This window comes from Manduca sexta, chromosome 28, assembly GCF_014839805.1.
Source record: "Manduca sexta isolate Smith_Timp_Sample1 chromosome 28, JHU_Msex_v1.0, whole genome shotgun sequence".
Lineage (NCBI taxonomy): Eukaryota > Metazoa > Arthropoda > Insecta > Lepidoptera > Sphingidae > Manduca > Manduca sexta.
Window position 1 is genome coordinate 3527719 of NC_051142.1, and position 27178 is coordinate 3554896.

Consider the following 27178-nt stretch of genomic DNA (forward strand, 5'->3'; position numbering starts at 1 on the left):
TAAATGAAATAGAAAAATATATATGTCTAACATTATAGCCTGGTTTAATAAGCTAAGTTACTCCCGAATTGTATTCTAAACGCGCGTTATTGTGACAAAAACAATGCTTTACGTATGCAACTATAAAACGCACACGGTCCAGTAACCACGTTTTAGGGTACCATAGGGGCCACTGACACGACTGACATGGACTGACAGAGTTAACGCCTTTGCCATGTCATTTTTCTGCAGTGGTAATTATAAATAAAAACTATAAATAATGTGTGTTAAAAATACTTTATATTATATTTTTTATTTAATAAATATTAGTGCTGTATTATATACTGTTTCAATGCTGGGCCCGGGCCTACTCTTCTACTGAGAGGGGTTTGGCCTTAGACCACTATCCTGGCCTAGTGCGGTAATCATAAGAAACCATAGCTTAGTTTCTCGTAATTTTAGCGATGATGTAACAAGTCTATCTTTATAATGATTTCTTATTTTTACTTGAATATTCGTTATTATTTAATGGATTATGTCGTGATAATTTATTACATTTTTCCTCTAATGTTAAAGATATTGCTGCCTTCGTGATCCGCCTAGTGACCAAATCATCACAAAAACAATGTAAAATAGTTTTATTTCAAGTAAATTTAAGTGATCCCTAATATTCTAATAAGAATGTTATTAATATCACAACTCTATATTTTATACTAGATAATTATTTACAAGAAAACATTTTCAATTTATGACTGCTCATTACATTTACTGTTGAAAATTATTGTAAAAATAAAACGATAAATAAAATAATAAGGCATCGATGAATTATTTTTTTCAGTCTCATGTAGACACTAGTGTCGTGTTCGATCTCGGTTCGAGTAAAGTGATATTGGGTTTTTCTACTTAGTATAAACTTGAAATCTAGAATTTGTACCCTATACTAGACTCGCCCTCTGTCATATTAAGAGACGGAATACGCTCGATGAAAATTGAGTGCACCGTTTACACTTCTGCCTACCCTCTCGGGCTTAAAAGACGTCACTCTCGTAGACATTTTTGTATTGATAACACGGTAGTATGGCATACAAATCCATATTAACATTGTGAGTTGTTTTAATACGTAAACCCTACATTATTGAAAAAAACTACGTTATTTTTATATAGGATACGTGCATTACAATATCTTTTAAACTACTAACAACATAATATTTACAGAAGCTTGAAAGTGATCTTAAGGGCAAGAAAAGATTCGATACTATGACATTCCAACTCCGACTAGGTCGACCATTAGTCAATTATGAAAAGCTGTAACGCTAGTCCGACTAGAACGAATATCGTCCGTTAATAACTGTCAGGTTACGTAGTGACTGGCGGTGTCGACAGGTGATCCGACGTAACTGAATATTGATTTAATGCACGTACCCATGTTTCTTATTACATGTGTATTACGTTCTTTTATATTATGTCGTTTGGGTTGCAAGTTACTTTTCTACCAATATACATTTAATGGAAGCGTAGCTTGTTTTTTTTTTTAATCTTTTGTAGCTTCTTGTTATCCTCTACGTAGCCATTACGATACAAGAGAGGCACACACTCACGCTTTTCATCCTCGAAATGATTGCAGAGGCGCAACTACTCGTGGTAGATCTCTCATTTGTGACAGTCCGCCTGGGTAGGTACTACAGGACATAATAAGACTTAACATCTCATGTCTCAGGATGGCAAGCGCAGTGTAATACCAAACAATACTTTGAAAATATACGTGTTGGATGGTGTTTCTACTGTTTGGGCGGTCGTATCGCTTATCATCAGGCAAACGGCAAGCTCGTCTCGGTGTTCAAAGCGATAAAAAAAAATAAACTAGTTCACCGCGTTTTCGCTATAATTTAAGTTTTGCCCCTTTGCAACCACCTTCGAGCATGGGAATATTCCGTCCCACGATGTGATGAGGGCGAGCCCATTGCCATATCAGATTCATATTCTAGACTTTAGACTGATACTGGAAAAAAAAACAGCACTTAAATGTTTTGCTCGAACCGGGATTCAAACTCAAGACCCCTGAGCGATAGACCTACCGCGTACGCAATACAACCGCTACCGAAGCAGGCGGTTACTTGAGATTTGAGAAGCACCAAGAAATAACAATAGCAACCATATTTTAAACGAAGTACATTGATTGTAATAAGCCCAGTTAGAAGGTGAACCGCTGTTTTGCATGAGGGTTGATACCCTTCGCCAATTGTTTTTTTAACGTGTAACAATTAAAATTAAGGAGCATTGTCAGGCACTTCCATGTCTAAGGAATGTAAATTTGTTTTTGACGTCGTTAGAACGTGGTACGTATATTTTGAGGCTTGTAAATGTAAAAAATGGCTTATATTTGTTTGTTAATTTTATTGTCTTCCTCGTTGATGTGTACGTTTCGACTTGCAAGGTCGTAATTGGTTCTCTACGAAATTTGTAGGTAAATAATATTTGCTTTAAATCGTCTAGAATTGCACTTATTCTCGATATTATGGCATTCCGTTCTTCTTATAATAAAATTAAGAGATAATAATATGGTTACCAGAATGTAAACTTTCTCTATCGCACATAAATCTGGCTCCTAATTGAGGCTACTGAATTTTTTTTGGGATTGAATTCATGTTCGAATAAATTACAAAGATGTTGTCACAGAGCATTCGTTTACAATACCATAAGTGTATATTTCAAGTAGGTATATAAAAAATTAAATTGGGCAGCTTTTGGGTTAATTATTTCAATCACTTAAATTATCTGAAAAAATGAGTAATATTCTCGTCTCGAAGCATCGAATTGGAATAGCAGTTGATTTTTACAATTTGTTAAGTAAACTCGTAGAGGACCAGCAAACCGTCTTACGTCATTGCTTATTCGGAAATAGGAAACGTATTTTCTGACGTTTCGGGTAATTGTCATGGCGTCATCTTTGCGCGTAAACCAACTTGATTATTATGCGTTATAGTTTTGACCCAAGATTTTAAAATGTCCACACCCCATATTCAAATCATTAAAATTTAAAAATATGTTTACCACAACTTTAATATTCACTTCTAAGAGCCCAATTCCAATTTCACGCCTCAATAATTAGTAATAATAATTACTTTTGAATAGTAAGTAGTTAATACTAAACTAACAAACCCGTCCGTGAAACCAGTGTAAATCAAGCTAGTTCCTAGTCGGTTCACAAATAAATCAACTTTGTTTTGACCCATGACCCCCCGAGGTTTGGGGGATTAGCCCCCGTTGGTCTCACGACGTTAACGACTCTCCGATGACGCATTAAAATTTTTATAGTTTATATTATTTATTGATACATTTATGTCGTGTTCTTGAGTGGTTTTTGAGACATTAATTATGAAAGTTGTCATTGAATTAACAATAGGCGGGGATATGAACGGATTGGCATAATGGTAGCCAAAACGGGATATGAAATCAGATCATAATTTTTTTGAGTATTTGAAGTGAACCACGCTTTCTTTATATCTTTGGTACTATGCTAAGACAGTATTCACTATTGTTCATTCATCAGCATTTTGGTTAAAGCACAAGAAATTAATAGACCGAAAACAGCGGACTAGATAGTTTGTTTTTTTCGATGAATTGGCGATCCTTCGTCGAATTTAATGCTTTAATTATCAAATATTACCCAATAATTTACTTGCAGAAAATGAGTTTTGAGGTCAAAAATTATAGAAAAATATAACAGCATTGCATGAGGCAAACAACTAACCAAACTCCTAGATAACAAGAGTGTATCAGCACTTAAACATTTAGAAAACTCGACTGAAATCGTCAGGTGTCCTGTAAAAATGTGATCAAATATAGTATAATATATTTTCATGTTTTTTTCTATTTGTGTCCATGCTTCTTCCTTGCGTTTAGATGACGCAAAGCCCATATTATTATTTCATCAGCATCACCTGGTCAAAACGCCTTCGGGTCAACCGGTGTTCGGACATAACTCAAATAAAATTGGAGCAATAAGAAATCTGCGAGAAATTGAATCACCGTTACGCATCCTCTGAAGCAATACATCTGCTTGACGCACAATGCTGTGCTCTCGTTTGAGCCGGCCCATTGTCAATGCCGGCATTGTCACAGTATTGTTATCTTAAAGTTCATTCAAACAGGAACTTCCGTGTGCGAAAGCGAAGACGCAACAATGGCTTCCTTCGCCCTTCATTTTTTTTTAGTGTCCGCGCGAAACTAGTTTTTTTTTCATGTAAATGTTGATTTATTTTTGTCAACAATGCGTCGTTGGCATGGGAAATTTACAGACTCGATACTTGAGAATGCAGGGTGTGCGGCGTACGCCCTGTGTACTGCTTTAAATTTAAAGTTAACAATGACGTGAAATGAAGTGGGAAATTCGCAGAAAGAAAACTTGATTTTTAACGTATTGTGGGTATTGTTTTGTAAGAAAATATTTTGTAGGACGGGTCATGGGGCAGCCGAAAATCATTGTCTTGGTGCTAAAAGCTATGAAACTTAGAAACTGGTTATTGTAATATTTTTTGGTGAGTTTTGTTGAGACTTGAAATACAGGAGTGTTGAGTGATTAGAATCTAGAAGAATTGTTGAAGACAAGTTCTGCCAATAGCGCTGCTTTTTACATAGTAACACTAATCGTGGAACAAAATTCGTTGAAGGCATTTAGATTATAGCAGATTATTAAATATAATATACTCAAATTAATTAGTGTAAAATGTAGTGCAATAAAAGGAATTTTTCTACAAAACCTAAATTTATCTAACGACGAATATATTTCGCTTTGTGAGGTAAACGTAATAATTATGCCCTGCTCTTCGGGTTGATAAATTAACAGCCGTTTTCAATGAACGATCCCAATCTCAACCTTCAATCTGATTCCGAGATTGAACCAATGAAAAAAAAACTAATTTATAAGCATTACAATAAATGACTGTTCTGGTTGGTAAATTTTTGAGATAGATTGAAAAAGGCAATTGGGTTCGTTCATTAAATATGACTATAAGCCACTTTTATCATATACAAAAATGAAAGCAGACCACAAGATAGTATTTCATCATTATCGCCAAAGCCCCTATAATACTAGAAAAATAGGCGTCAAAATTTTGTAAATCATACATTATACATGTATGATTTCGAAATATGAGTTCACACCTTAATCCACATAGTCGTACACAGTAAATACCACCTATAGCTTGCAGAGCACATAGGTTTCTTGCACTTGCACTCCTGGGCACTACCTTTCACTGCTGGGCACGGGCCTCCTCTACTACTGAGAAGGAAGTCTTAGTGTACTAACACCACGCTAGCCTAGTGCAGATTGGTGGATTTCACACACCCTTAAAATTCTTATAGAGAACTTCTGAGGTATGCAGGTTTCCTCACAATGATTCCTTCACTGTTAAAGCAAGCGATAATTATAAGGAATACACACATAATTTAGAAAAGTCAGAGGCGTGCCCTTAGATTTTGAACCTGCCGACGTTCGTCTCGGAAGTACATTCCACACCCAACTAAGCTATCGCCGCTCTCAATCGAAATAGGTCATACTATGAACAAACCAAGCGAAGATCTAGCGGAAAAGTACGTAATTAGATCAATTAAACTTGCGGACGGACCCCAGCTGAAGTAAAGAGGGTAAGAGAGGGAGCAGGGAGAGGAAAACCGTAAGTAATTATACCGGGAAACGAGATATCTTCCATCATTTAATGAATCTTTGTGTTTGATGTTATATCACGTGTAAGTGTGTTGATGAGGCAGTTAAAAAGTAAATATAACGATATAACTAATATTATAAATGTAATGTTAGAGGAAATGTTTGGATGTTTGTTAGAAGTTGAACGGATTTGGATTAAATTTGGCGCTCAGATAGACCATGTCCTAGATTAATATATTATAACCTTGTTTTTATCCCGTAACTTAATCCCATGGAAAATTATGGATTTTTTAATCACTTTCTTTAAATAGATGGCGCTGACGTCGGACAGACGATGCTATGCATGGCTACGATGTTTTAGAGATTTTTATAGCGGGAAAGGATTTTCACGCAGGCAAAGCCGCGAGCGATACCCAGTTGCATCAATAATTATCAACTTGATAGCTGATTTTAAAGTCCTTGGCGGACATACAAAATGATTTGTCAGTGTGACTCTTCGCGAACATAGTTTGATGGTGTGACTTTTGTATTTGATCTATTTGTTTGTTATTTTAAGAGCGAGTAGTGTTTACGCAGACGTATTGACTATATAAAGTGCAGTTGTAGATCTATCAAACTCAAATGTTTAAAAAATATATAAGGATTACACTGCTTTTCATAGATTTATGAATATTCAATTAAAGTAGTTAAAAATATGTTACACTTCATTACGCTTTAACAATAAACCCGTCCGCTAAGTATTTCATTAGTATTTCTTGATTTTAGGTAATTCAAGATAATCTGGAATTTCAATTACTATAGCAAAACTGGTATCTAAATTCGTTCAGCTAAATATAGACTCTTTTATCATAACTAACCTTCAATTTCATTTGATATTCTGATATCAAGAATTTGCATTTTTTACATTAAAGTCGACTAACTGGCATTCTTTTTAATCTACTAAACAGGTTAGTAAATACTTAAATAGTAATACTAGTGCATTGGCCAGTGAAACCGTTGGCAGATGCTTCGGGCACGTGCCTTTGCAAATGTCAACTAGATATTACAATTTTAATTGTATTGCGTAGAAAAACTTTAACTGAGAGACATACAACCAAGGTGCAATGACTTTGAAGGACTCTAACTTAAATATCTCATTTATTACTGGTCGTTGTGCGCGGCTTTGGCTGTAATAATGACATGGTCGATCTTTGTGGTAAATTTCATCCAAATTCGTTTAACGGTTGCAAGGTTTATAAACAAACATCCAAATACCATTCACTTTCTAATCTATACAGCTAAAGAGTTTGTTTGTTTGAACGCGTTATTCTCAGGAACTTCTAATCCACACACACACAACATCACGCATTTTTCCCCGAAGGGGTATGCAGACGCGCAACGAGGGCACCCACTTTTCGCCAAGTGTGTTCCGTCCCCTGATGTGATAGAGGGCGAGCTTATCGCCAAAACGGACACAAATTCCAGACTCCGGGCTGATACTGAGCAGAAAAACCCAAATATCACTTTGACCGACACGGGATTGGAACTCAGAACGCTGTCGTATTACGCATGCAGTACAACTACAACACCGAGGCAGTCTAACCCGATTCTGAATATTTTACTTATTGGAAACTACTTTATTCTTGAGTGCCGTAGGCTACATTTTATCACGGAAAACTTTTCTTACGCGGGCGAAGCCGCAGGTAAAAGCTTGTTCATAATATTATTAAAATATTTTAATGTATATTTAAACTACAAATGCAGCATCAAACATGATCTATTGAATATTATCTATCTAGTTTTAATAACATTTTGACTACCACTTAAATCAACGCTACATGTGAATTTTATTAAAATGTATCCAATAATATGCAATTAGTACGTTCAACGTAAAGTGCTGCACGTTTTCGCTTTGTTAAATTTTGTTTTAAAGTGCTTGTATCAAAATATTTCATCGACAGCGAAAATGGAGCTTAATTAAAAACTTTAATGAACGCTGTACATGTTTTTTGAATAAAACCTAGTGCTTTTGAGATTACAATTATTTCTGAAGGTGATTAAGTGATCATTAGCATTGCATACGATATCATAAGAAATCAGACATGGACCGTATTGTAATGACCAATGTGTCTGCCATTGAGAGACCATTATCGCTTACCATTATTACTATTGAATGACGATACGAGCCAGTGGCTCGGCTGGTGGTAAAGGTCAAAAACTCACTTTAACAGTGGCAAAGTTGCACTAAGTTCTTTATCCTGAGACATTTAACGTACGTATTCACCAAAGTATGTTTCTCGTTACTTTCGGTATGAAATGTTCATAGTATTTTTTATCTGTACTCCATTGCCAGATTTTGTATTTACTATTTCCTAGTACAATATGGTAATTGACATCACCATAATCTGTTATAACCCACAGAAGCACTTCATCCTTCAATAAAACATACTTAGCAGTCAGTTTTGATTAATAAATTACGTTGTACCAATTATCAAGTCATATGCAAACTACATTCACGCTTATTCTGAATTATCGCTCCAATAAATATCGAAATTATATTACAACCCTAAAATCTTCGTAACTTAGCGCTCAAGCAAAAATATATTCTAAATCACTATAACAAAGTTGAAGTTAAATTAATAATGGTTTGTTTAGATACATAAATAAAGTAGCAAATTCAAAGACGCCTTTATTGAGTTTATCGTTAGGGCGTTCTCTGAGATCGCAGATAAAAGAATTTGCTCTAAAAAGATAACTGTCAAATTAATTCAATTTTTTTTAGCGTATCACCCCTACCCTTAAGTTGTTTTTTGTTTGAAAAAACGTGGGTAAGGCTCGGGGTCTGTTAAGATTTTTTTCTTATTTTTATTATTTTCACTGTTACCCAGTTTGTGAAGTGATTTAGTTGGGGAGATAAAAATAGTTATAAAAAATGTATGAGTAAAAAAATTCTTAACTATTTTACATAACAAGGCGGACCGGCTATCTAAAAATAGGAAACAAGTAATAAACCTGTGTTAGGCAATCATAATATTTTAGCGAAGGCATACAAGCTTGCGTCACCTAATAGTTAATGATAAATGTCAATTATGAACACTCACTCGCGATATACTGGACAAGGGATTAAGTCTATGGACTTCTCCATGACCTTACGTCATTAAAAAGCTGGTAGCGTCTTGAGAGTTGAGAGTTGAGTGGAGAGAGTGATGCCACCGCGGCAAAGTCAACCCGTTATTATTGGACAAAATTGTCTGTCAGTGTGGCTCTGCGTAGCATATACCATGTATTTGTAATTTTAAAATTTCTCAGCATATTAATCTCTTGCAAAATCGTTAAAAGTTCAATTTTAAACATTAAATTATCGAATTCTCCCACATTCCTAATTACACAAAATTACACACGTCTAAAGTATACATTACAGCCCGCGTCGACCTATATCCGTTTAATTAATGTTGCGCCTGCGCAGCTAAAGGTCACCAGAACACGTTACATATTTCATATGACCTTTATTTTTTACCACATTATTGATTGTCTTAAATGGGAAATTTGCAATTAAAGTATGCAGTTGCGTTTTATGAGGACGTCTTTCATGTTAAGGTCGTAGCTTCTCTACGATGGATGATACCATAAAACTAAATTAATATTTATTGTAGAGCCACCTTCAAAACCGTTTTTGTCTAGTTTTTCAAGACTCAAAGTTATGGATATCCCATTGAAAATTGCTAATTATTAATATGATGATGCCTGACTAAAAAATAGACTTGTAGCTTTTGAAGATTCTGTATTATAAGTGATTATGCTATTGTTTTAGGTAGCGATGTTCACATGTATAAATAAATAACTAAGAACTAGAATACCTAATTAATTATAGAATTTATTGATCCACTAATTGTTGTTGTGTTTTCTTAGTTACCAAATGCGGTGAACTTTGATAAAATAACATTTCTGATAAATTTTAGCAACGAATAATACCTTGCAAAGCACAGGAGGGATTCAAATTAAAAGTAAAAAAATATAATTAAAATTTTTTAATCATCACCCATTAATACAATCAGGCGGCACGCAGCAACACTGATTCCGTATAGGTAACCCTTTAGCGCGCATGGGGGTGTAGACGACCCACTGCGCGCAGCGTGTAGGCGCCATTGTGTCCCGCACAATGACTGGACAATGGCTCCGAATGAATCGACGTGTAATGAACACACTGTGACTTTATTTTGTTAAATTTGTGACACGTGTATGTTATTGAGATATTCGTATTTTCGCTTCGGGCGCGAATACAGCGGGTAGATGTGCGATACGTAAACAATAGTAAACATTAGGAATGTTTGATTTATGTTTTGGATAATGAAGTAGCGAAATATTTGGTCATTATTATGCGACATAATTTAGGAGAGATCTATTCGAATTTTTGCTGCAGCTTAAAACAATTTATTGACTACGTGAAAGGTAATGTAAGGTGTGATAGAACCTAATCTATATTGCTCTGCAGCAAGCCATTACGTAGACTGGCATTATAACACTATTAGCAGACTTTAGCTAACACATCTTCCAATCACGTTATTTTGTATTCCGTATTGCTATGGCGGGAAGTGAATATTTCCAATTCCTCCCTATCTTTCTATTTAATTTTTTTGTTGCAGGATAAAGACAGATTAGTGCTGTCGAGCTTCATAGCTCTGTGTTATAAAATACGTGCCATAGCTGATCCTGGCTCACAGGAGTTGTAGTGGTTGGTTACAAAGTCTCTAACACTGACTCGAATGCTTTGACATCACACCATTTCTTCATACCTACTTGTTTAAAATGTTCATAATAACCATTCTCCGGATTGAAGCTTAAACAGATGTATTGTAATAAACACAACAAAAGCTTAACAACATAAAATTATCAAAATTAAATCCCACACATGTCCTGTAAGCACTTTATCATTTTCCGCTGTTGGAATTTATTTAGTAACAGTTCAAACACAACTGTTCCAACTTCGACATCTGTTATACGATAGATAATCTAATTTGTACAAATCGTTTGGACCTATAAAAATAAAATTAAATGAAGCCGCGAGTGCGGAAGTTTAGAAAAAAGAATTTAAACTTTAACAGTTGTTTAGTTTTTGAGTAGGAGCTAAGGTTTTGTTTTGTTCAAATTTGTTTAAATTTGGGAACTTTTGTGAATAATCATAGAGACACCTTGTATATGAAACTCCGTCGTAGTCTTTAAAGTTTTGTTTATATCTGCAGCCAATAACAGTTTGCAAAACTGTTACATTTTACCCGGTTACATAGGGCATCATACAGCATCTCTTAGCGTCAATTGTACATGAACAATCGTTTAGCTCGAAATATAAAAAAAAAATAGATTCTTAACTTTTAAATATAATATTTACTTGGCGAAAGAGTGTATAGGAGTCAGAAGGCCATCTGCGCACCCTAGGGTACTTGCTTACAGACAATGCAATCACATGACATGATAATCAAAAATTTCGCAAATGCCAATCAAGCATGAAATACTGCACATACGAAAATCCGTCACACTCTTAATTATTGCATTTGTAAATAATCATTTATCAATATACTGTGCCTCCCAGGAGGCATCATTGCAGTGACAATTAAATAGTATTTCACTCCTATTATTATAGAGTTAAGGTTCAAATTAAAAGTTTCGAAAAAATGTCCAATCATGACTATTAATAAAATCGATGGGTCCTTTTGACACCGCGTCGGTGCTCGAGTGTTGAGTGTTCGTGGAAAATGTTGTTATTTTTGTTAATTGAACGCGTGCGATTTGGTTCGGAATAATAATTCCCTCGTATTTTACTGTGTGGACTTTTTGATACGTATTTGTTTTGATGACAAGAGTTCTTAATATGGTAATGATATTAACGATGTAGATTAGTTGCTTAATGAAATATTATATTTAATAGTCATTGTGTTCGTATTAATTTGTTAAATGCTAGTACGAGATTAAAAACTATGTGTAAACTTTATTAAGTATCGAAGAAGATTGTTCGTATTATTTATTTTTATATAATATGGAATTATACAATACTGACACAGTTCGGTAAAAGGAACAGACAAAACCCTTGTAGATGATAGATTGAGCTAATTTACCGCCGGTCTCAAAACTTACTAACATTTAACTGGAGTTGGCTGCTTCATTCGACAGTAAAAGTTACGGTAACTGTTACTGCTGTTTCAATATCCCGTAACTTGTGAGTGTACCCACCGAAGCGTTTTATTTTTACAATGAGTACCAGTAACGTTGTTTAATTTTTTTTTATTGATTACTTTTATGTTTTTAATCATTCTTTTTAATGTTATTACATTCGACTAACGATTAATCGAATAACATACTACATAGATAATAATGATTAATAGCGCTATATTCATCTTTGGCAACAAAACGCACCAATGACAGTAATCATATTCAACCCTCCGATAAATAGCAAAACTTCACGGATAAGGTAGACCAACAAAAGTAAGCATTTCTATTGCTTGTATTATATAATATCAGTAAGATATTGAGTGTAGTGTGTGTAGTGTATACTGTTGGGCACGGGCCTCTACTACTGAGAGGGATTAAGCCTTAGTCCACCACGCTGGCCTAGTGCGGATTGGTAGACTCCACACACCTTCGAAATTCCAATAGAGAACTCCTCAGGCATGCAGGTTTCCTCACGATGTTTTCCTTCACCGTTAAAGCAAGCGATAATTCACAATGTCAAAACCAAATTAGCAGAAACTATGTATCACGAATGTTGTGATCAGTTATTTGTGTAAGTTGTAGGCGCCAACCGGCCATCGTCACGCTACGGTTATTCCCTCCAATTAAACCACGTGAGAACTTTACTAATTTGTCGCCCGGCGTTGCTTGATGTCTGGGTTATCGCATGTTACGTTTAATTAGTAGATACGATCGCTTAATCACACCTGTTAGTGGGGATACGTTTGTACATATTTTGGAGTGGTATTTGACCAGATGAGGAATGGAACGTAAAAATATAAACCTATATATTTTTTAGGCAGAAAAACTTATACTTATTTCAAAGAATATGTAAGTATATGTAAAAATATAATTTATATAGCTATGATTTTTTAAACATAAATAGTAATACTTATTTCAATAAATACGTATGTCTCAAAATAAACACGCGTAACGAAATAGGTTTTTACGAAATATTGTTATGAAAATTTTTCATCTGTTTTTTTCCCCATACTAAATAATAAATGTAAAGAAAAAAACAGATGACAGTTTTTTTTAAATAATATTTCGTTTAAATTATTTCGTTACGCATATTTTCTTTTGAAAAATGTTCAAATATCCGTGAAGTAAATTATTTTGAAGACATAAAAATATAGAAATCTAAAACAGCTTTAAAAATATAATTTTACGCATAAAGTAGTAATTATGCTTTCCAATGCTGTTCTGCATCTCTTCTGCGAAGTAATAGACAATATTTTCCTAGAATATGCCAACTATGATGATAAAAGATTATTATGAAATATAATTCTAGCATTATTTTACTTACCATTAGCAATCATCATCATTTTTATTATAGGGCTATTTCAAAATAAAAAAAAACGAAATAAATTAGATTTTTGTTATTTTCAAAATTCACGCGTAATAAAAGAACCAACAAATCAACTCCTTATTTATACCAAAGTACGTTTATTTATAGTATACGATTTTTTAGAAATTTTGATGTTTATCGGGAACCGTTACGAATCAGATCCTTGTTGAATTATCCCGTGACGCCATTTACTTTGACGTTCGCTTTTTAAAATAAATCTAAAAATACTATTTTATCTTTTAAATAACTACTTACCTACTTGTGAATATAATATTTATATTCCCTGAACAGGGATTTCTTTTATACATTATTTTTTTATATACAATTTCCATGGAGTCTTTACTTATAATTACAATGGCACTTAGCTAGGCTGATCTATAGTATAATTTAATTATGTAATGTAGTATAATTTAATTACGTTGGTGATTAATAAAAAAAAATAATATTCTTAATATAAGAATACTAATCTTCTACGAAATAAGAGTCCCTTGTGTTTTCTGTTTGCATACCTGTGATATGGTAGTGAATCCACTATAGTTATTTACTAGCGTAGTTCACGATAATTTGATTATGCATAAATTTATCTTTTTCACACACTTCTAAGGTTACTCATTATATTTATAGAAAACATGAGTTAGCTAACTGCAAAATTCATAACAAATCTATATAAAGCTGAAGAGTTTGTTTGTCTGTCTGAACGCTTTAAACTCAAAAACTACCTAACGATTTTAGAAGAAATTTGGTAAAGGGATAGTTTGAGATCCTGGGACGAACATAGGCTCCCGGGATATAGCCTTACATCCTTCTATCCGCCATTTTTAACCGACTTCATAAGGAGTAGGTCATCAATTCGACGTGTATATATATTTTTAATGTTTGTTTTCTCAGAACTACTTGGGGCAGGCCTATGTTCAGCAGTGAACTTCCTGTGGCTGAGATGATGATGATGATCTCAGAACTATGTCATTTATGAATCGATTTGAATTTTTATTGTTCGAAAGAATATACCTCCAGATTGGTCCCATAGAATTTTCAATAAGCAATTCCAATCACTTTTTCGATCTATCTCAAAAATGGATCAGAACAAAATTTTTGACATGCGTAGAAATGAGTTATTTTAATTGGATAATCCTCGGAAAAGGATCGAAGATTGAGATTGGGATCTTTTAAAAAATGTCTGTAACAGAGTAAGGTAAGAAGTGATATAACCAATTCTAAACTTATCGCTACTTAAAACCTCCCGAGAGACTTTTACCCAAGCTATTTAGTATATTCTACATAAATAAACTATTTGTGTATATCTTAGCTTTTTACCTTTTTGTATTCTCTATATTAATATACTATTTATGTATATCTTATATTGTATTCTAAGGTATTGAAAATAATATCAACATTGCACCAAGTTAATAGGTTTTTTCACCTCCATTCATCAAAGTGCTATTAACAACATTCTGACAGGAGCGAGAAATTAACATGTTGTGAATAAAGAAAATTACTTGATGGTATTTATATTGTTTGAGATCGGCTCGTGCGTATGTTATACACCTGCTATGGGACGGACAGTGGCTCTCAATATTTACAAATAGTTAATATATTTGATCCAGAATAAAACTCTATCATTAGCTTATTTTTTTATTTTTTTTATTTACTTATTTACCAACGCTTGTATACATTAATACCTTAACAAAAAAAATAGGTAAATACACCATGCATCAAATAATATTTTACTAGCTAATAATTATGTTAAGAATAAAAAAAACATAGTAAGAAGACAATTCTGATTACAACTATGTAAGCTTTCGATTATGAGACAATATTACTAACAATTATTCGAAAAAATACCCCTAATTATTCGGCGGAGCTTGTTGGGGGAGTCATTATTAATATCCACGTATTCACTATACTCGTTAAGTAAACTGCTTAGATTAGCTTAGATTCGATCTAGAATAATAATGATAATAATAATAATATCTATAACCATTAGAACCTACATGTTCCTATAAAATAGTTCTTTAAACTCACACTACTAAGGGGTAGATAGAGAACTAATAGAGCATTCATAAATCGATAAATAGCCCTATCACTTTAATCATCATCAGAATGTCCACTGCCGAACATTACAATAACATCGAATTAACAGATCCTATATTCTTAAATTTTTGTAACTTGTGCGGTCTTTTGCGGTGCTAATTGGGCGCTGTGCACTCTTCCCGAAATAATGTCAGTATAAAATGAAAACTTTAGCTTCTATATATATAAGTTGGCCTTACGATAAATTAACCTTTTTATGTGATACTGGTGGTAGGTCTCTCATATGTGTGAGTCCGCCTGGGTAGGTACCATCGCAGTGTCTATTTATGCTATCAAGCACCAGTATATAGTCACTGTTGTGTTCCGGTTTGAAGGACATTATAGCCAGTGTAACTACTGGACATAATAAGACTTAACTTCTCATGTCTTAGGATGGCGAGCGCAGTGGAATACTAAACAATACTTTGTAATTCATGGTGTTAGATGGTATTTCTACTGTTGATGGGCGGTCGTATCGCTTACCATCAGGCGAACGGCAAGCTCGTCTCGTCATACAAAGAAATAAAAAAAAACTTTCTCATTAAAATAAAACTATTTTACGTATTTTATCGTGGTTTCTCCGTTATAATTTTCTCCCGACGTTTCGAAGACTTTGCAGCCTTCGTGGTCACAGGGCGGAATATCCTAGTCCGCCCCATGACCACCAATGATCACGAAAATTCGAGTAAGAAAAAATCATTATGAATGTTTCTTAATATAAATAAAACAAATTATCTAAAATGAGTAAATATTTGATTATTCTATACGTGAATGTAAAGTTTGAGGATCACTGCACGACACTTGTATTAACTAATATTTATGTTGTGTTACAAAATGTTACGAATCCATAATTATACGGCGCGGGGTGGACAGGTGAATACGTTATGCTCAGCCGCCTCTGTATGGCTAATGAGTTGTAGGTATGGCTTGCGAAATGACCAGGAATTTGGGTCGAGAATCAAGATTAAGATGATTTGAGTGCACTATGAATTAGCTAAGAAATCATAGTAGATATTTAAGAGTCTTAAATTTAGGTAAAGAGGTCAATTCTAGATCATATTATGTCTTTATTCTAAGTATACTGCACCTAAATATATTTTTGAGGATATTTCCATTGGCTGGTTTAATAACTGTATCTATAGGAGTTGAAATAAAATAGATCATCAATACGCTTCGTCTCTTCTAAAGAAGATCGAGGATATATACTATCTATGGGACGCGACATGTAGGAACAAAGAATTATTGCGTTTTTTTTTATGTACGGTATTTTCTTGCTATACCACCATCGTATTTTACTGTAGAGACTTCCTGTGTACTAGCTTAATTGCCTGCAACTATCCGCACAGCCTTAACTATCTTAGTACTTAGCCATCTTGATCAAGTTTTTTAACTCAATTAGACTATATCTGACAAATCACACGTTCTACTTTACTAAACAAACGCAAGTCATCTTACGATAGCAGACCGTTATTTGGTCAGTGGGTTCGAATCCGTTCTGTAATTAAACAGTTTCTGCGAACGGTTGTATTACTAGAATCTAATGTTTTATGGTAATAAAATATAGTTTAGTGTTTAACTATTTACATTTGTTTGAGTGATTAGTGATGAAAATAGTTGTGGATTCATATATTTTTTTTATGTTAGAAAATAGCTATTTGAGAAAAGAATCACGAGGATGGAATGTTGTGTACCTTTAAAAAAGTGGATTCGAGATTTTAGGCAAAGGAGTTTCAAATGATAGAATAAAAGATTTGTTAACCTTTTTATTGTTCACGCAGTAGAGAGCCTTGAGATTCTATTTGGAATAAAAAAAATTACGGAAAGCTAGATATGGTTATTGTGACGCATTTTAAAAAGGCCTTGAGTATGTATCGGATGTATTAATAATAATGGATATTTAGAGGGATTTTGTTGCTTTTAATAAGTGTTTATTTAAATTAAATATTAATAAAATTATAGTGTAATTCAAACTTATTTTTATCAAGCTCTATGTTTTACTTACCCGCGAACAAACTTACCTAGATAAGTAAAGTTTTCAACAGACACTGAAAAACTTTTAATGGCATTTTTATCAATGGACCTTATCAAGCAGACAGTGATACCCGCCACCACCAAGATAAGGTGGGAAAACAATACAACGGTACACAAAAAAGACCCCTGCGACATCTTTGCGACCGTTCTGCCTTGAATGCAACACTCACTCTCTCATTCACATTCATACAACTCACGCAAGAGCAAAAGAGACAGACCCATCATGTGGCAAATGTCAAGCCGACCCCAGGTAAAATGGAATTCTATGTTATTCGAACGTGGGCATTGCGCGGGAAAACACGCGAGTCTGCGCGCGAACACCTTCTGCGGCGGTTTCATTCGAAAATGGAACGATATACGAATTTGAAAATGGAATACACATCAAATTTAAATTTTTAGATGTGTTTTATTAATTTTAATGATTTTGGAACGTGTTCTTTTTGTGTGAAGTGAAATGACAGTTGGATCTTTTTTGTCAGTAGTGTCATTGTGCAATAGGGATTTCTTTTCTTGCGCCGGGAGCTAAGGATACGGTGAGTCGGGTCTCCTTTGAATAGACATTCATGTTGCAACTTCTATACGTTTGTATGTATGTGTGTATATTATCTACATTTGTATTGAGATCAGAACATCTTATGTAGCGGTTATTTTATATAGCGACATAAGATTTTTTGTCACTTCCACGTTTATACCTATTTTTATTTTTGTCACATATATAAAATACATATAATATTCTATAAGTTTTGTTAGTAAAAAAAATTAAAAATCAGCTGTTATTGATTTATACTAAAAATTATAAAAATAATGTTAATTATAAAAATTACCTAATTCATCGAGTAAGTAAATGATAATACTTAAATCTATATCAGACAAAACATATTTAATAAATTTGTTACTTATTATAAAAAAATGTCTTCCTGAGGGTAATCGCATATTGTCTTATCCCGAATACCTTAACAGCGCCATCTATTGATCCCATTCTATCGTCGCAAGACAAAGCCTTCCTTACTTCAACTACTTGTAGAATTTTCATCTTACATCGTCCTTTACATTCCAGCGAACTTTATCCGTCACATACGTCTGCACGACGTTTGAAACCCTAATTGACTAAGCGACATTATTTTATTTAAAAAAAAAATACATAATATCTTCGGATGAAAATTCGCTGATTTCAAACATATACATTAAGATTTTAGTTAAACCTTTTTAAATAGGTCATCTTTGGTTTCTACTTTCTTTGCTATCTATTTTTTTTTTCTATACGATTTACAAGCAATGTAAGAATGCTTCGACAATATTTGTATCAGTGAAGAATAAGCCAATGCTGTATCTTTTAATAAACTCAATGTGGCAAAAATATGTCGCTTATGTCCATTTGCCTTATAGCCATTGAATTATACATTATTTACTATGACAGTTGCTTACACACATCGATATATATGTACTACGTTACCTATATATATATATATAAATGAATCCCTATTTCCCTTGCTCACGCCACAACGCGTGAACGGCTGGACCAATTTCACTATTTTTTTTTGTTGTGTTTGTTATCGTCAGGAGAAGGTTCTTATGAAAGAAAATATTCAAAAAATTGCGCAGAAAATTAGAAAATTTAAGAAAACTTAACGACAATATTAATTTTATATAACTGTCAATTGTTTGAAATAACTGTTAGCGATTGACAGAATGCGCGCTGCAAATTCATAGTTAAGACGGGATAACGTTTGTCGGGTCAACTAGTACATAATATATATGGTATAAATATGGTACTTTGAGACAAGTTTCGCCGATATTTTAGGCAGACGTAGGCTAAACTTATAAAATAATTAAGGCCATCCAACCCATTTCAACGTCCATCAGTCATCGTGTTAGACAGGGTTATTAGTAACATAATTAACGTTAAAAAAAACTAAAATCGCGTCAGAAATCTAAATGAGATGACCTTAGTATAGTCACTAATAACGTTGATAATCCACTAACAATATTTTTGAGTTTTAAAACTTTTATGAGAGGCGTGTGATGCGGCGTCAAAATTAGCAAATATAAATACATTTTTATATATTGTCGTATTATAGATATATACTTCTTTATTATAATTGTTATAACTTCTAATTTATTCTATGTTTCGAAACTTTGGAAAATTAATTAATTCGATAATTAATGTTACACAGTATCAGACAGAATGTCGGATATAAAAAATCTACGGGACACAAAGATTCCTCTATATTAATAAGTAATAATGCAACTTTTATTTATGACTAGCTTTTGCCCACGGCTCCGCCCGCGTTACAAAGTTTTTCGGGCTAAAGTATTCCGTTATAAAAGTCACGCTATATATTTTCCCGGGAGCCTTTGTTCTTCCCAGGGTCTTAAACTGTCTCCATACCAAATTTCATCTTTATATGTTGGGTAGTTTTTGAGTTTAACACGTTCAGGCAGTCAGATGCAGCGGGGGACTTTGTTTTATAATATATTTTTGTAGAACTTTTTAAGAGGAACAATCCCGTCATATATGATTGTTGCATAACTTTACCTGTTTACGCAGCGCACGTAACGGAAGCTCTCAAAACTAATAAATTTTCCCCGTTTTTGCAACATGTTTCATTACTGCTGCGCTCCTATTGGTCATAGCTTGATGATAGATAGCCTATAGCATTTCAAAAACAAAGTGCTATCCAACACAAAAAGAATTTTTCAGTTTGATCTGATAGTTCCTGAGATTAGCCATTACTGCTCCGCTCCTATTGGTCATAGCGTGACGATATATAGCCCATAGCACTCCACGATTAAAGAGCTATCCAACACAAAAATATTTTTTCAGTTCGAACCGGTAGTTCCTGAGATTAGCCATTACTGCTCCGCTCCTATTGGGTATAGCGTGATGATATATAGCCTAGAGCACTCCACGAACAAAGGGCTATCCAACGCAAAAAGAATTTTTCAGTTTGGACCGGTAGTTCCTGAGATTAGCGCGTTCAAACAAACAAACAAACAAACAAACTCTTCAGCTTTATATAATAGTATAGATAATCTTTTTCCGAGATATAATAACCTTAATTATATATTTTAATTCCGAGATAAAAAGTCATTCCCTAACGCATAAATTAAAACCTCTACAAAAATCATTTATATCCTTCATTGCTGTCCGAAATAAGAAGTAACGTAAAATATCTCATTTATTTATATTAGTAATCCAATTAATAGCTCTATTAATGACAGCATTAGATCCATCGTACATTTGTTATTAATCTATACCTGAAGTAATAGCTGTCATTAAAAACTATTTAATATACTTAAATACAACAATAATATCAGCACTATATTACATACTGTTCCATTGCTGGGCACGGGCCTCCTCTACCACGGAGAGAGATTAGGCCTTAGTCCACCACGCTGGCCTTATGCGAATTGGTAAACTTCAGATTTCAGAGTACTACAGAATTTCTCGGTTATGCAGGTTTCCTCACGATGTTTTCCTTCACCATTAAAGCAACCAATAATTCACAAAGAATACACACATAATATTAAAAAAGTCAGAGATGTGTGCTCTTGGAATTTGAACCTGCGGACATTTGTCTCGGCAGTCCGTTCCACAACCAACTAGACTATCGCAGCAAAAACTATATCACTAATTAAGTACTGAATTCAATTCGCAACTATTAGTACTTTCGCACATAAAACATTGACAGTTGTCGCGCTATATTATGCACATGTGTTATGCTCGTTCTAATCAATATTAATGCTATGTAAATTTTGTGGGAAAATGGCGGCCTGTGACGTAATTTATGGAACGGAAGAGCCATAAGTTCTTGCTTGGGGACTATGTTTTGGAAATATATTTTTGTAGAAAAGATATTATTGATCCATGGCCTTATTTACGAGAAACGGATGAACGTAGGACATTTCTCTATGCTAGAAAAAAATATAGAAAAATTACTACGTTAGCGATAATCTAGCCTTTTTAACTTTAGAAGACAAAATACCCCCAAAAGATAACTTTCAACAATTCACACAAACGCTGCGCGAATTAAATCCTTTTTCTCTGACCGTACTCAGTACTCCTTTCATGGCTAAAGTCAATGAGCAATCATACGTAAACCCCTTGAAAGGCTCTCACACACTCGTGGGCAACACAATAAAACAATGGATCACAACAACCACTTCTACACACTTTAAAATATCAGCTACCTTCGAGGGTCAGTCGTGTCCTTAATTAACGGTAGACAAGGACGGAGATATACACATCCAATAAGTAAGAGAGGGAGGGACGATTGCAGATCGAATAAAGCCCCCAACCCAGCGGACCGTGTGCGGACTTTTTGCACGATTTCAAAAACAGTGCTCAAGATTTTTTCGATGTGAATGCTTTACAGTCTAGTACATTTAGGTTTTATGGATAGATATCACGCTATCTTTAAATGTGAGAATTGTCGTTACGATTGTGAAATGCAATTTCAACGACAATAAAGTTCAAATAACCTTTGCGCTAGATGTTCTCTCTGATCACGTTTTTCATGTATTGCTTCTGGTAATTGTTAGCAATGTAGGTGAAGTATGCGAATAATGGTCTCAGTTATTGCAATTTACCGCCATTTTTAAAACGAACATCGCATCACAAAAAATTGCCGTTGTAATTTTTTATTCTAAAAATTGTAGAGATTATGTTATGAATTGTAACGCGGAGCAGCATTTTATTCTTTCTTATAACTAAGGCAAGAAAACATTAATCCATAAATTCAAAGAAGTAACGGATCGGTAATAATTCTAAGACCCCTGTCGGCAATTTATCAAAATTCGCTTGTTTAGCGAAATATTGGAATACTGCGAAAACGAAATGCAAAAAGTAAGTGATGCATTACCCTTGTATGGAGATCTTCTATTTATTTCTTATGATAAGCAATATTTTATTAAGCTGGAATAATATATTTTTGTACTTTATATCATGAATATAATCTGGTAGAATTCTGCTGACCATCGATAAACGCTGCTATAACTGGATTAAGATTTGTTAGAGATAGATATACAATAATTCAGAAATCATTTTTTTCATTTTCTCGAAAAATTATCAATTGAGCAACTTCTTATCAAAACTATGAAAGCTGTCCTTCGATTTAAAGTATTAATTTCAAAGAGACGAATTCGCTGCCGTAAATGGAACAGCCCCCTGACTATACCTAGACAACTATAAAAAGACCTCAATATGACCTCGGAGATTCTAGCGATCCAACCCACGGGCCCCTGATCCTCAAACAAATCGTTCCACTTTGCAAAACAAAGACAAGACATATGCCATAGATTATTTCACTTCCTGAATGTTGCCAAACAATAAATTTTATTGTCATTTAAATTATACAAGGAACGTGCATTTGATTTAAAATGGGATCTTGAAAATGCAAATGAATTAAAGTAATTTGTGCTTCAAAGACTTTTTGATTGTATCACGTGGTGTCTACATCTTAGAGAAGGGATAGTTTGAGGGTGAAGGTAATAAATGAACCCGATAAGATCGAATAATTGTTTGTCTGCATTAGTTTTTATAATTGTGTAGGTAAGGTTTCTTTTCAATTATTTTCTCATTATGCATGCATTTACAAATTGATTATGATTCAAATTATTTTATGTGTAAGTATTAATTTGATTTTCAATGTATGGAACGGATTTTGGAAAATAATATAGTTGTAACCATGCTTACACATAATAATTAATAACATCCACTTTAGTTAATTATTAGGTCGACAGTGTTTTCCTACAAATTTTTAATTTTATGTAAATTACTAACAATATTATTATATTTTAATGTGTGTAAGTCAGAAAGCATGAAAGGTTTTAAATACTGCTCTTTTGTTGATAGTGTTGCCAGCGCCTAAAATCCATGCCAAGCATTTTTTGTATCATTGTTTTGTTTATTAAAGGGTGACGAAAAAACATTTGAATAAAAATAAACCTTAATTTTTTACTTAACAGAATGATACGAAACTTTTTTAGATATGAATATCGTTATAAATGCAGTTCGATTTTCAAAACAGGTTCCAGGTCAAAACGTTTTTTAAGAACTAAACCAATCCATTAGCGAGTTTATGCGTTAGGTGGTTAGAGACTTTTTTGTCGGACTTTTTTTGACGTTCTCACGAAGTTATGGCGGTCCGAGGGACGAAAAAACATGCAAGTAAAGGGTTGGTAGGGGTAAAGTTACTTTAATTCTGTTTGCTGAAATTGAGACGTTTTTTATTTAGGTTTGATTTTGTATAACATTTAAATTCAAGCCTGTATCTTCTAAGAGGTAGATAGAGAAGACAACCAAAGTCTATTATTTGAAATGCCAAGATATAGTATTTCCTGCCCTAAAACATTTATTTCATTACAACTTTATTGTATTTTGTAGTATTAAACTTTTGAATATATTCATTATGGCCCCAAAAACTTCATATACTACTTAGTAGGTACTAACCATAAATATAAGAAATCCATCATTTAATAACAAGTGTCTTCGGTGGAGGTTTTTACCCCCGTCCTTACCCCAATCCGGAGGTCAAGGGCCAAGCAAGGTTGATTTATATTGATAAGTCCAGACACCTGGGTCCCGGGGGACGAACATGACTAATTTATGGCCCCAATGGAACAAAACCCTTGACTGTTGCGTATTGGGTAAACTATTATTTAATACTTTTTTATGGTATAAAGTTCACACGATATGAGGTTTTATGAGGATTTTAATTAGTCTATTGTTTTGTTTTTATATACCTTATTAGTTAAAAAAAAAACATCGCAGTGCTTGTACTATGTAAGTCATAGACAAAGATAAGAAGTGTTCAAGAAACTAGTTATAAAGAAGAGAAATGCTTAATATCATTCATTGATTGAATTTTAAATATGTTAGATATTTAGAGATTATTGGATTATTATAGACAATAAGATTCTATCTGCGAAGTCGTAAACTGTGCTTCAAAGAGGATGCATATTAAGGAAATAAACAAACTCTACCTTCCTTCACGTAACTATAGAAAATGAATATTCAGATTTTTTTATTAATAAAGCAACCTCTTTTAAAAGCTACCAACATATCACCTGTCTTGTGGACTACAAAAATATTCCTTACGCGGTGAAAGTGCCTGTCAATTGTTAACAATAAAATGACACATTAATCAAGCTTATTTAATGAAACCGTTGTAAATCTAACCGGTTCAAACTAAAAAATACGCAACGGCTATTTTGAAAACGCAAGTGAGCATGTTCTTTGACTAGACAATACATTCGAAATTCGAACTATTTTTTGCAAATAAAAGTGCGAGGAACAAAATCGTTCAGCCTGGTCGACAATAGGATAGGGGAGCAGAGGTATTATATTTATTAAAAAGATAACTTTTTATCATTAACACATAAAAATTTTATGTCTCAATTATGAACTAGAAGCTGAGTAAGATCGTAACACTAATATACTATAACTATTGTGTTTTATTGAGTATGATGCAATAAAATTGTTTGATCAACTCACTATTACGTTTGATGGAGTTTTTTTAGTTCCTTGTCACTATCCTAGTTTTGCGAGTCATAAAATTTATTAGTTCCTCAGTTATAACACGTTTTCACATATTCTTTGTATGGACATTATGGGTTAATCCGAGGATTTAAAATGAATAACGATTTAACTATATTACTGCTTAACAATTCTTAATTGGAAACTAATATTTATAAATCAAAAAGTTTAATGAAATTGACATAATTACACATCGATTTACATAAAATTTGTAACATGGAAATGATTATTATAGATTTTATTATTAATATTCGGATACACAGACTATCCTGTTACTTCCTTAAGTATTACACAAAGTATGTAGTTGCGTAATTTACATTTAAAACGTAATGTTTTCGGTTTTGCAATATTACGCCAAACTCATGTTTTTTTTTTATGTATTAAGACTATCATTGATTCAGAACGGATGTTAAAATGAATAATAAATAAAAATAGCAAAAAAGGCAGTTTACTTTTTTAAGTAACTTGTTGAATTTTATAAATAATTTTTTGTTATGTATTCCGATCGGCCCTATATCATATTTACCTTCACACATACCTTCAAAAACCATCTGTCCCGTTATAAATTATAACAATTCAATATAATCAAAGTTGAGAACGCGCCCCTTGATATTGCCTCGTAAATTTCCCACAACGGTGCGCCAAGGAACCATTGTTGTCACAAATAAATCATACCATTTACATGTTATTTTGTATGAAAAAACTAGATCGGAACAAAGTTAATCGGCAAAGTTAGTATTGCCAACCCTCTGTTCGAAATCAACCCTTAGACGTTTGTCATAAGGAATTTATTATCACGTAGAACGCAAAGTAAGTTGTAGGAAACGCAATCTATTCTGTCAAGGGTGCATCGGTGTTTCGCACACTTCCTAAAGGTTTGCGGCAACAATGCATGAAGATTTTCTGCTCCAGATTGGATGACAATCCATATTGTTAAAGATTTAAGCGGTTGTAAAACACAATGGTTGCGATTTGGCAACCCTGAGGGTCCTCGGCACATCTGCCCACGGCTTTTGAGATGCCAGTCTTATTATTTTTAATTTGCGAATAATAATTTAAATGGAACATTCATGAACTTCTTTTTTTAAAAGTAAATATGCCAGCGTTATATATTTGTCTATGTATTTTTTAATTTCGAAGTTTGAAAATTTAAGCATAAAGAATAATATTAAAAAGAAAACTGTTTGATCATTTGCGTCAGAAGTGACGTTAAAAAATAATAAAGCGGCACATACCTAATTGCTTACTTGTTCTTTTGAACATAAATTCACCTGACCGATTATTATCCTAGACACTATTTCAGTGTCTCAACTTTACACAAAAACATGATTTTATCGCGAAAAATAAATTTAAACACGAATGGTTTTAATCAGATTCCTAGCGTCCAATTATAACGTAAAATTGTGAAAATAGCGTACGGCCATACCGTATAGGGTCAACGGTAGCTAGCACCATATGGTCACTGATTCCACAGATAACATATTAATAAATATAATTTTATAACGTACTGTCGCGCTAACTAAGTATTGTCCAACCAGTTTTATGATAGAGAAATTTTGTATCTATTCATTGCGAACTTTCCAATTTTTAGTACAGGTACTCATTTGAACAATGACTATCTAACGGATATTTGAAATATGCATTATGTATGTACACGAAAAAATATTCATTAAATTTTATCGCCATACATTTTCAACCTATTTTATAATTCAAATGTTTATTGCGTAATTTGGAAACACTAGATTAAAAAAAAGTATTATAGACGTTAACATTCGCTTTTTGAATAACAAAAACTATTATTAATGCCTATTTAAAAAGAGGACTTTCCTATAACACAAATGATTTTTTGATTTCTGATTTATTAATTAATTTTAAGAAAAAGTAATTAAAGAAGTAAACAATGGTTAGTTTTTAGTATATATAAGTATTAAATTATAAGATTGTTTCTCCAGTTTCAAAAATATCCTTTCATTTTAACTTTCTATAGTCCCATTGAGCGAAGTTATTGGAACTTTTATGTACGTAAGTGCTAAGTACACATAGTTCTGCTGCTCTCAGACAAGACAAATATCCCGTCGGATAAACATCGATCCATTATGGGAAGAGAACATGTGGCTTTAAGTTGGGTTGCTCTCTATAAATATAAGATAGCCTAGACCATAAGTTGAAGTAATTAACAAAATATTAAAATTTAGAATGAGGATTTTGAATGCGTGATCCTGATTTGCTACTAATACATACATATAAAATTATTAATGTATTTTTTTTTAAGTTTGTACATACGTGTGGTTCCGAACCTTCATACGATAAAATTGAATTTGTATATAGTGTACGAAAATATCTGACA

General features: G+C 33.3%; 1 protein-coding gene across 1 annotated transcript in view; it reads left to right on the top strand.

Moving 5' to 3' along the window:
• Positions 1–17579: 17579 nt before the first annotated feature.
• LOC115450467 overlaps positions 17580–27178 on the top strand; it is a 59300-nt gene continuing 49701 nt past the window's right edge. The window contains exon 1 of the mRNA XM_037444750.1: positions 17580–17827. The gene's annotated coding sequence lies outside the window, so the exon portion shown is untranslated. The remainder of the gene's footprint in view (positions 17828–27178) is intronic.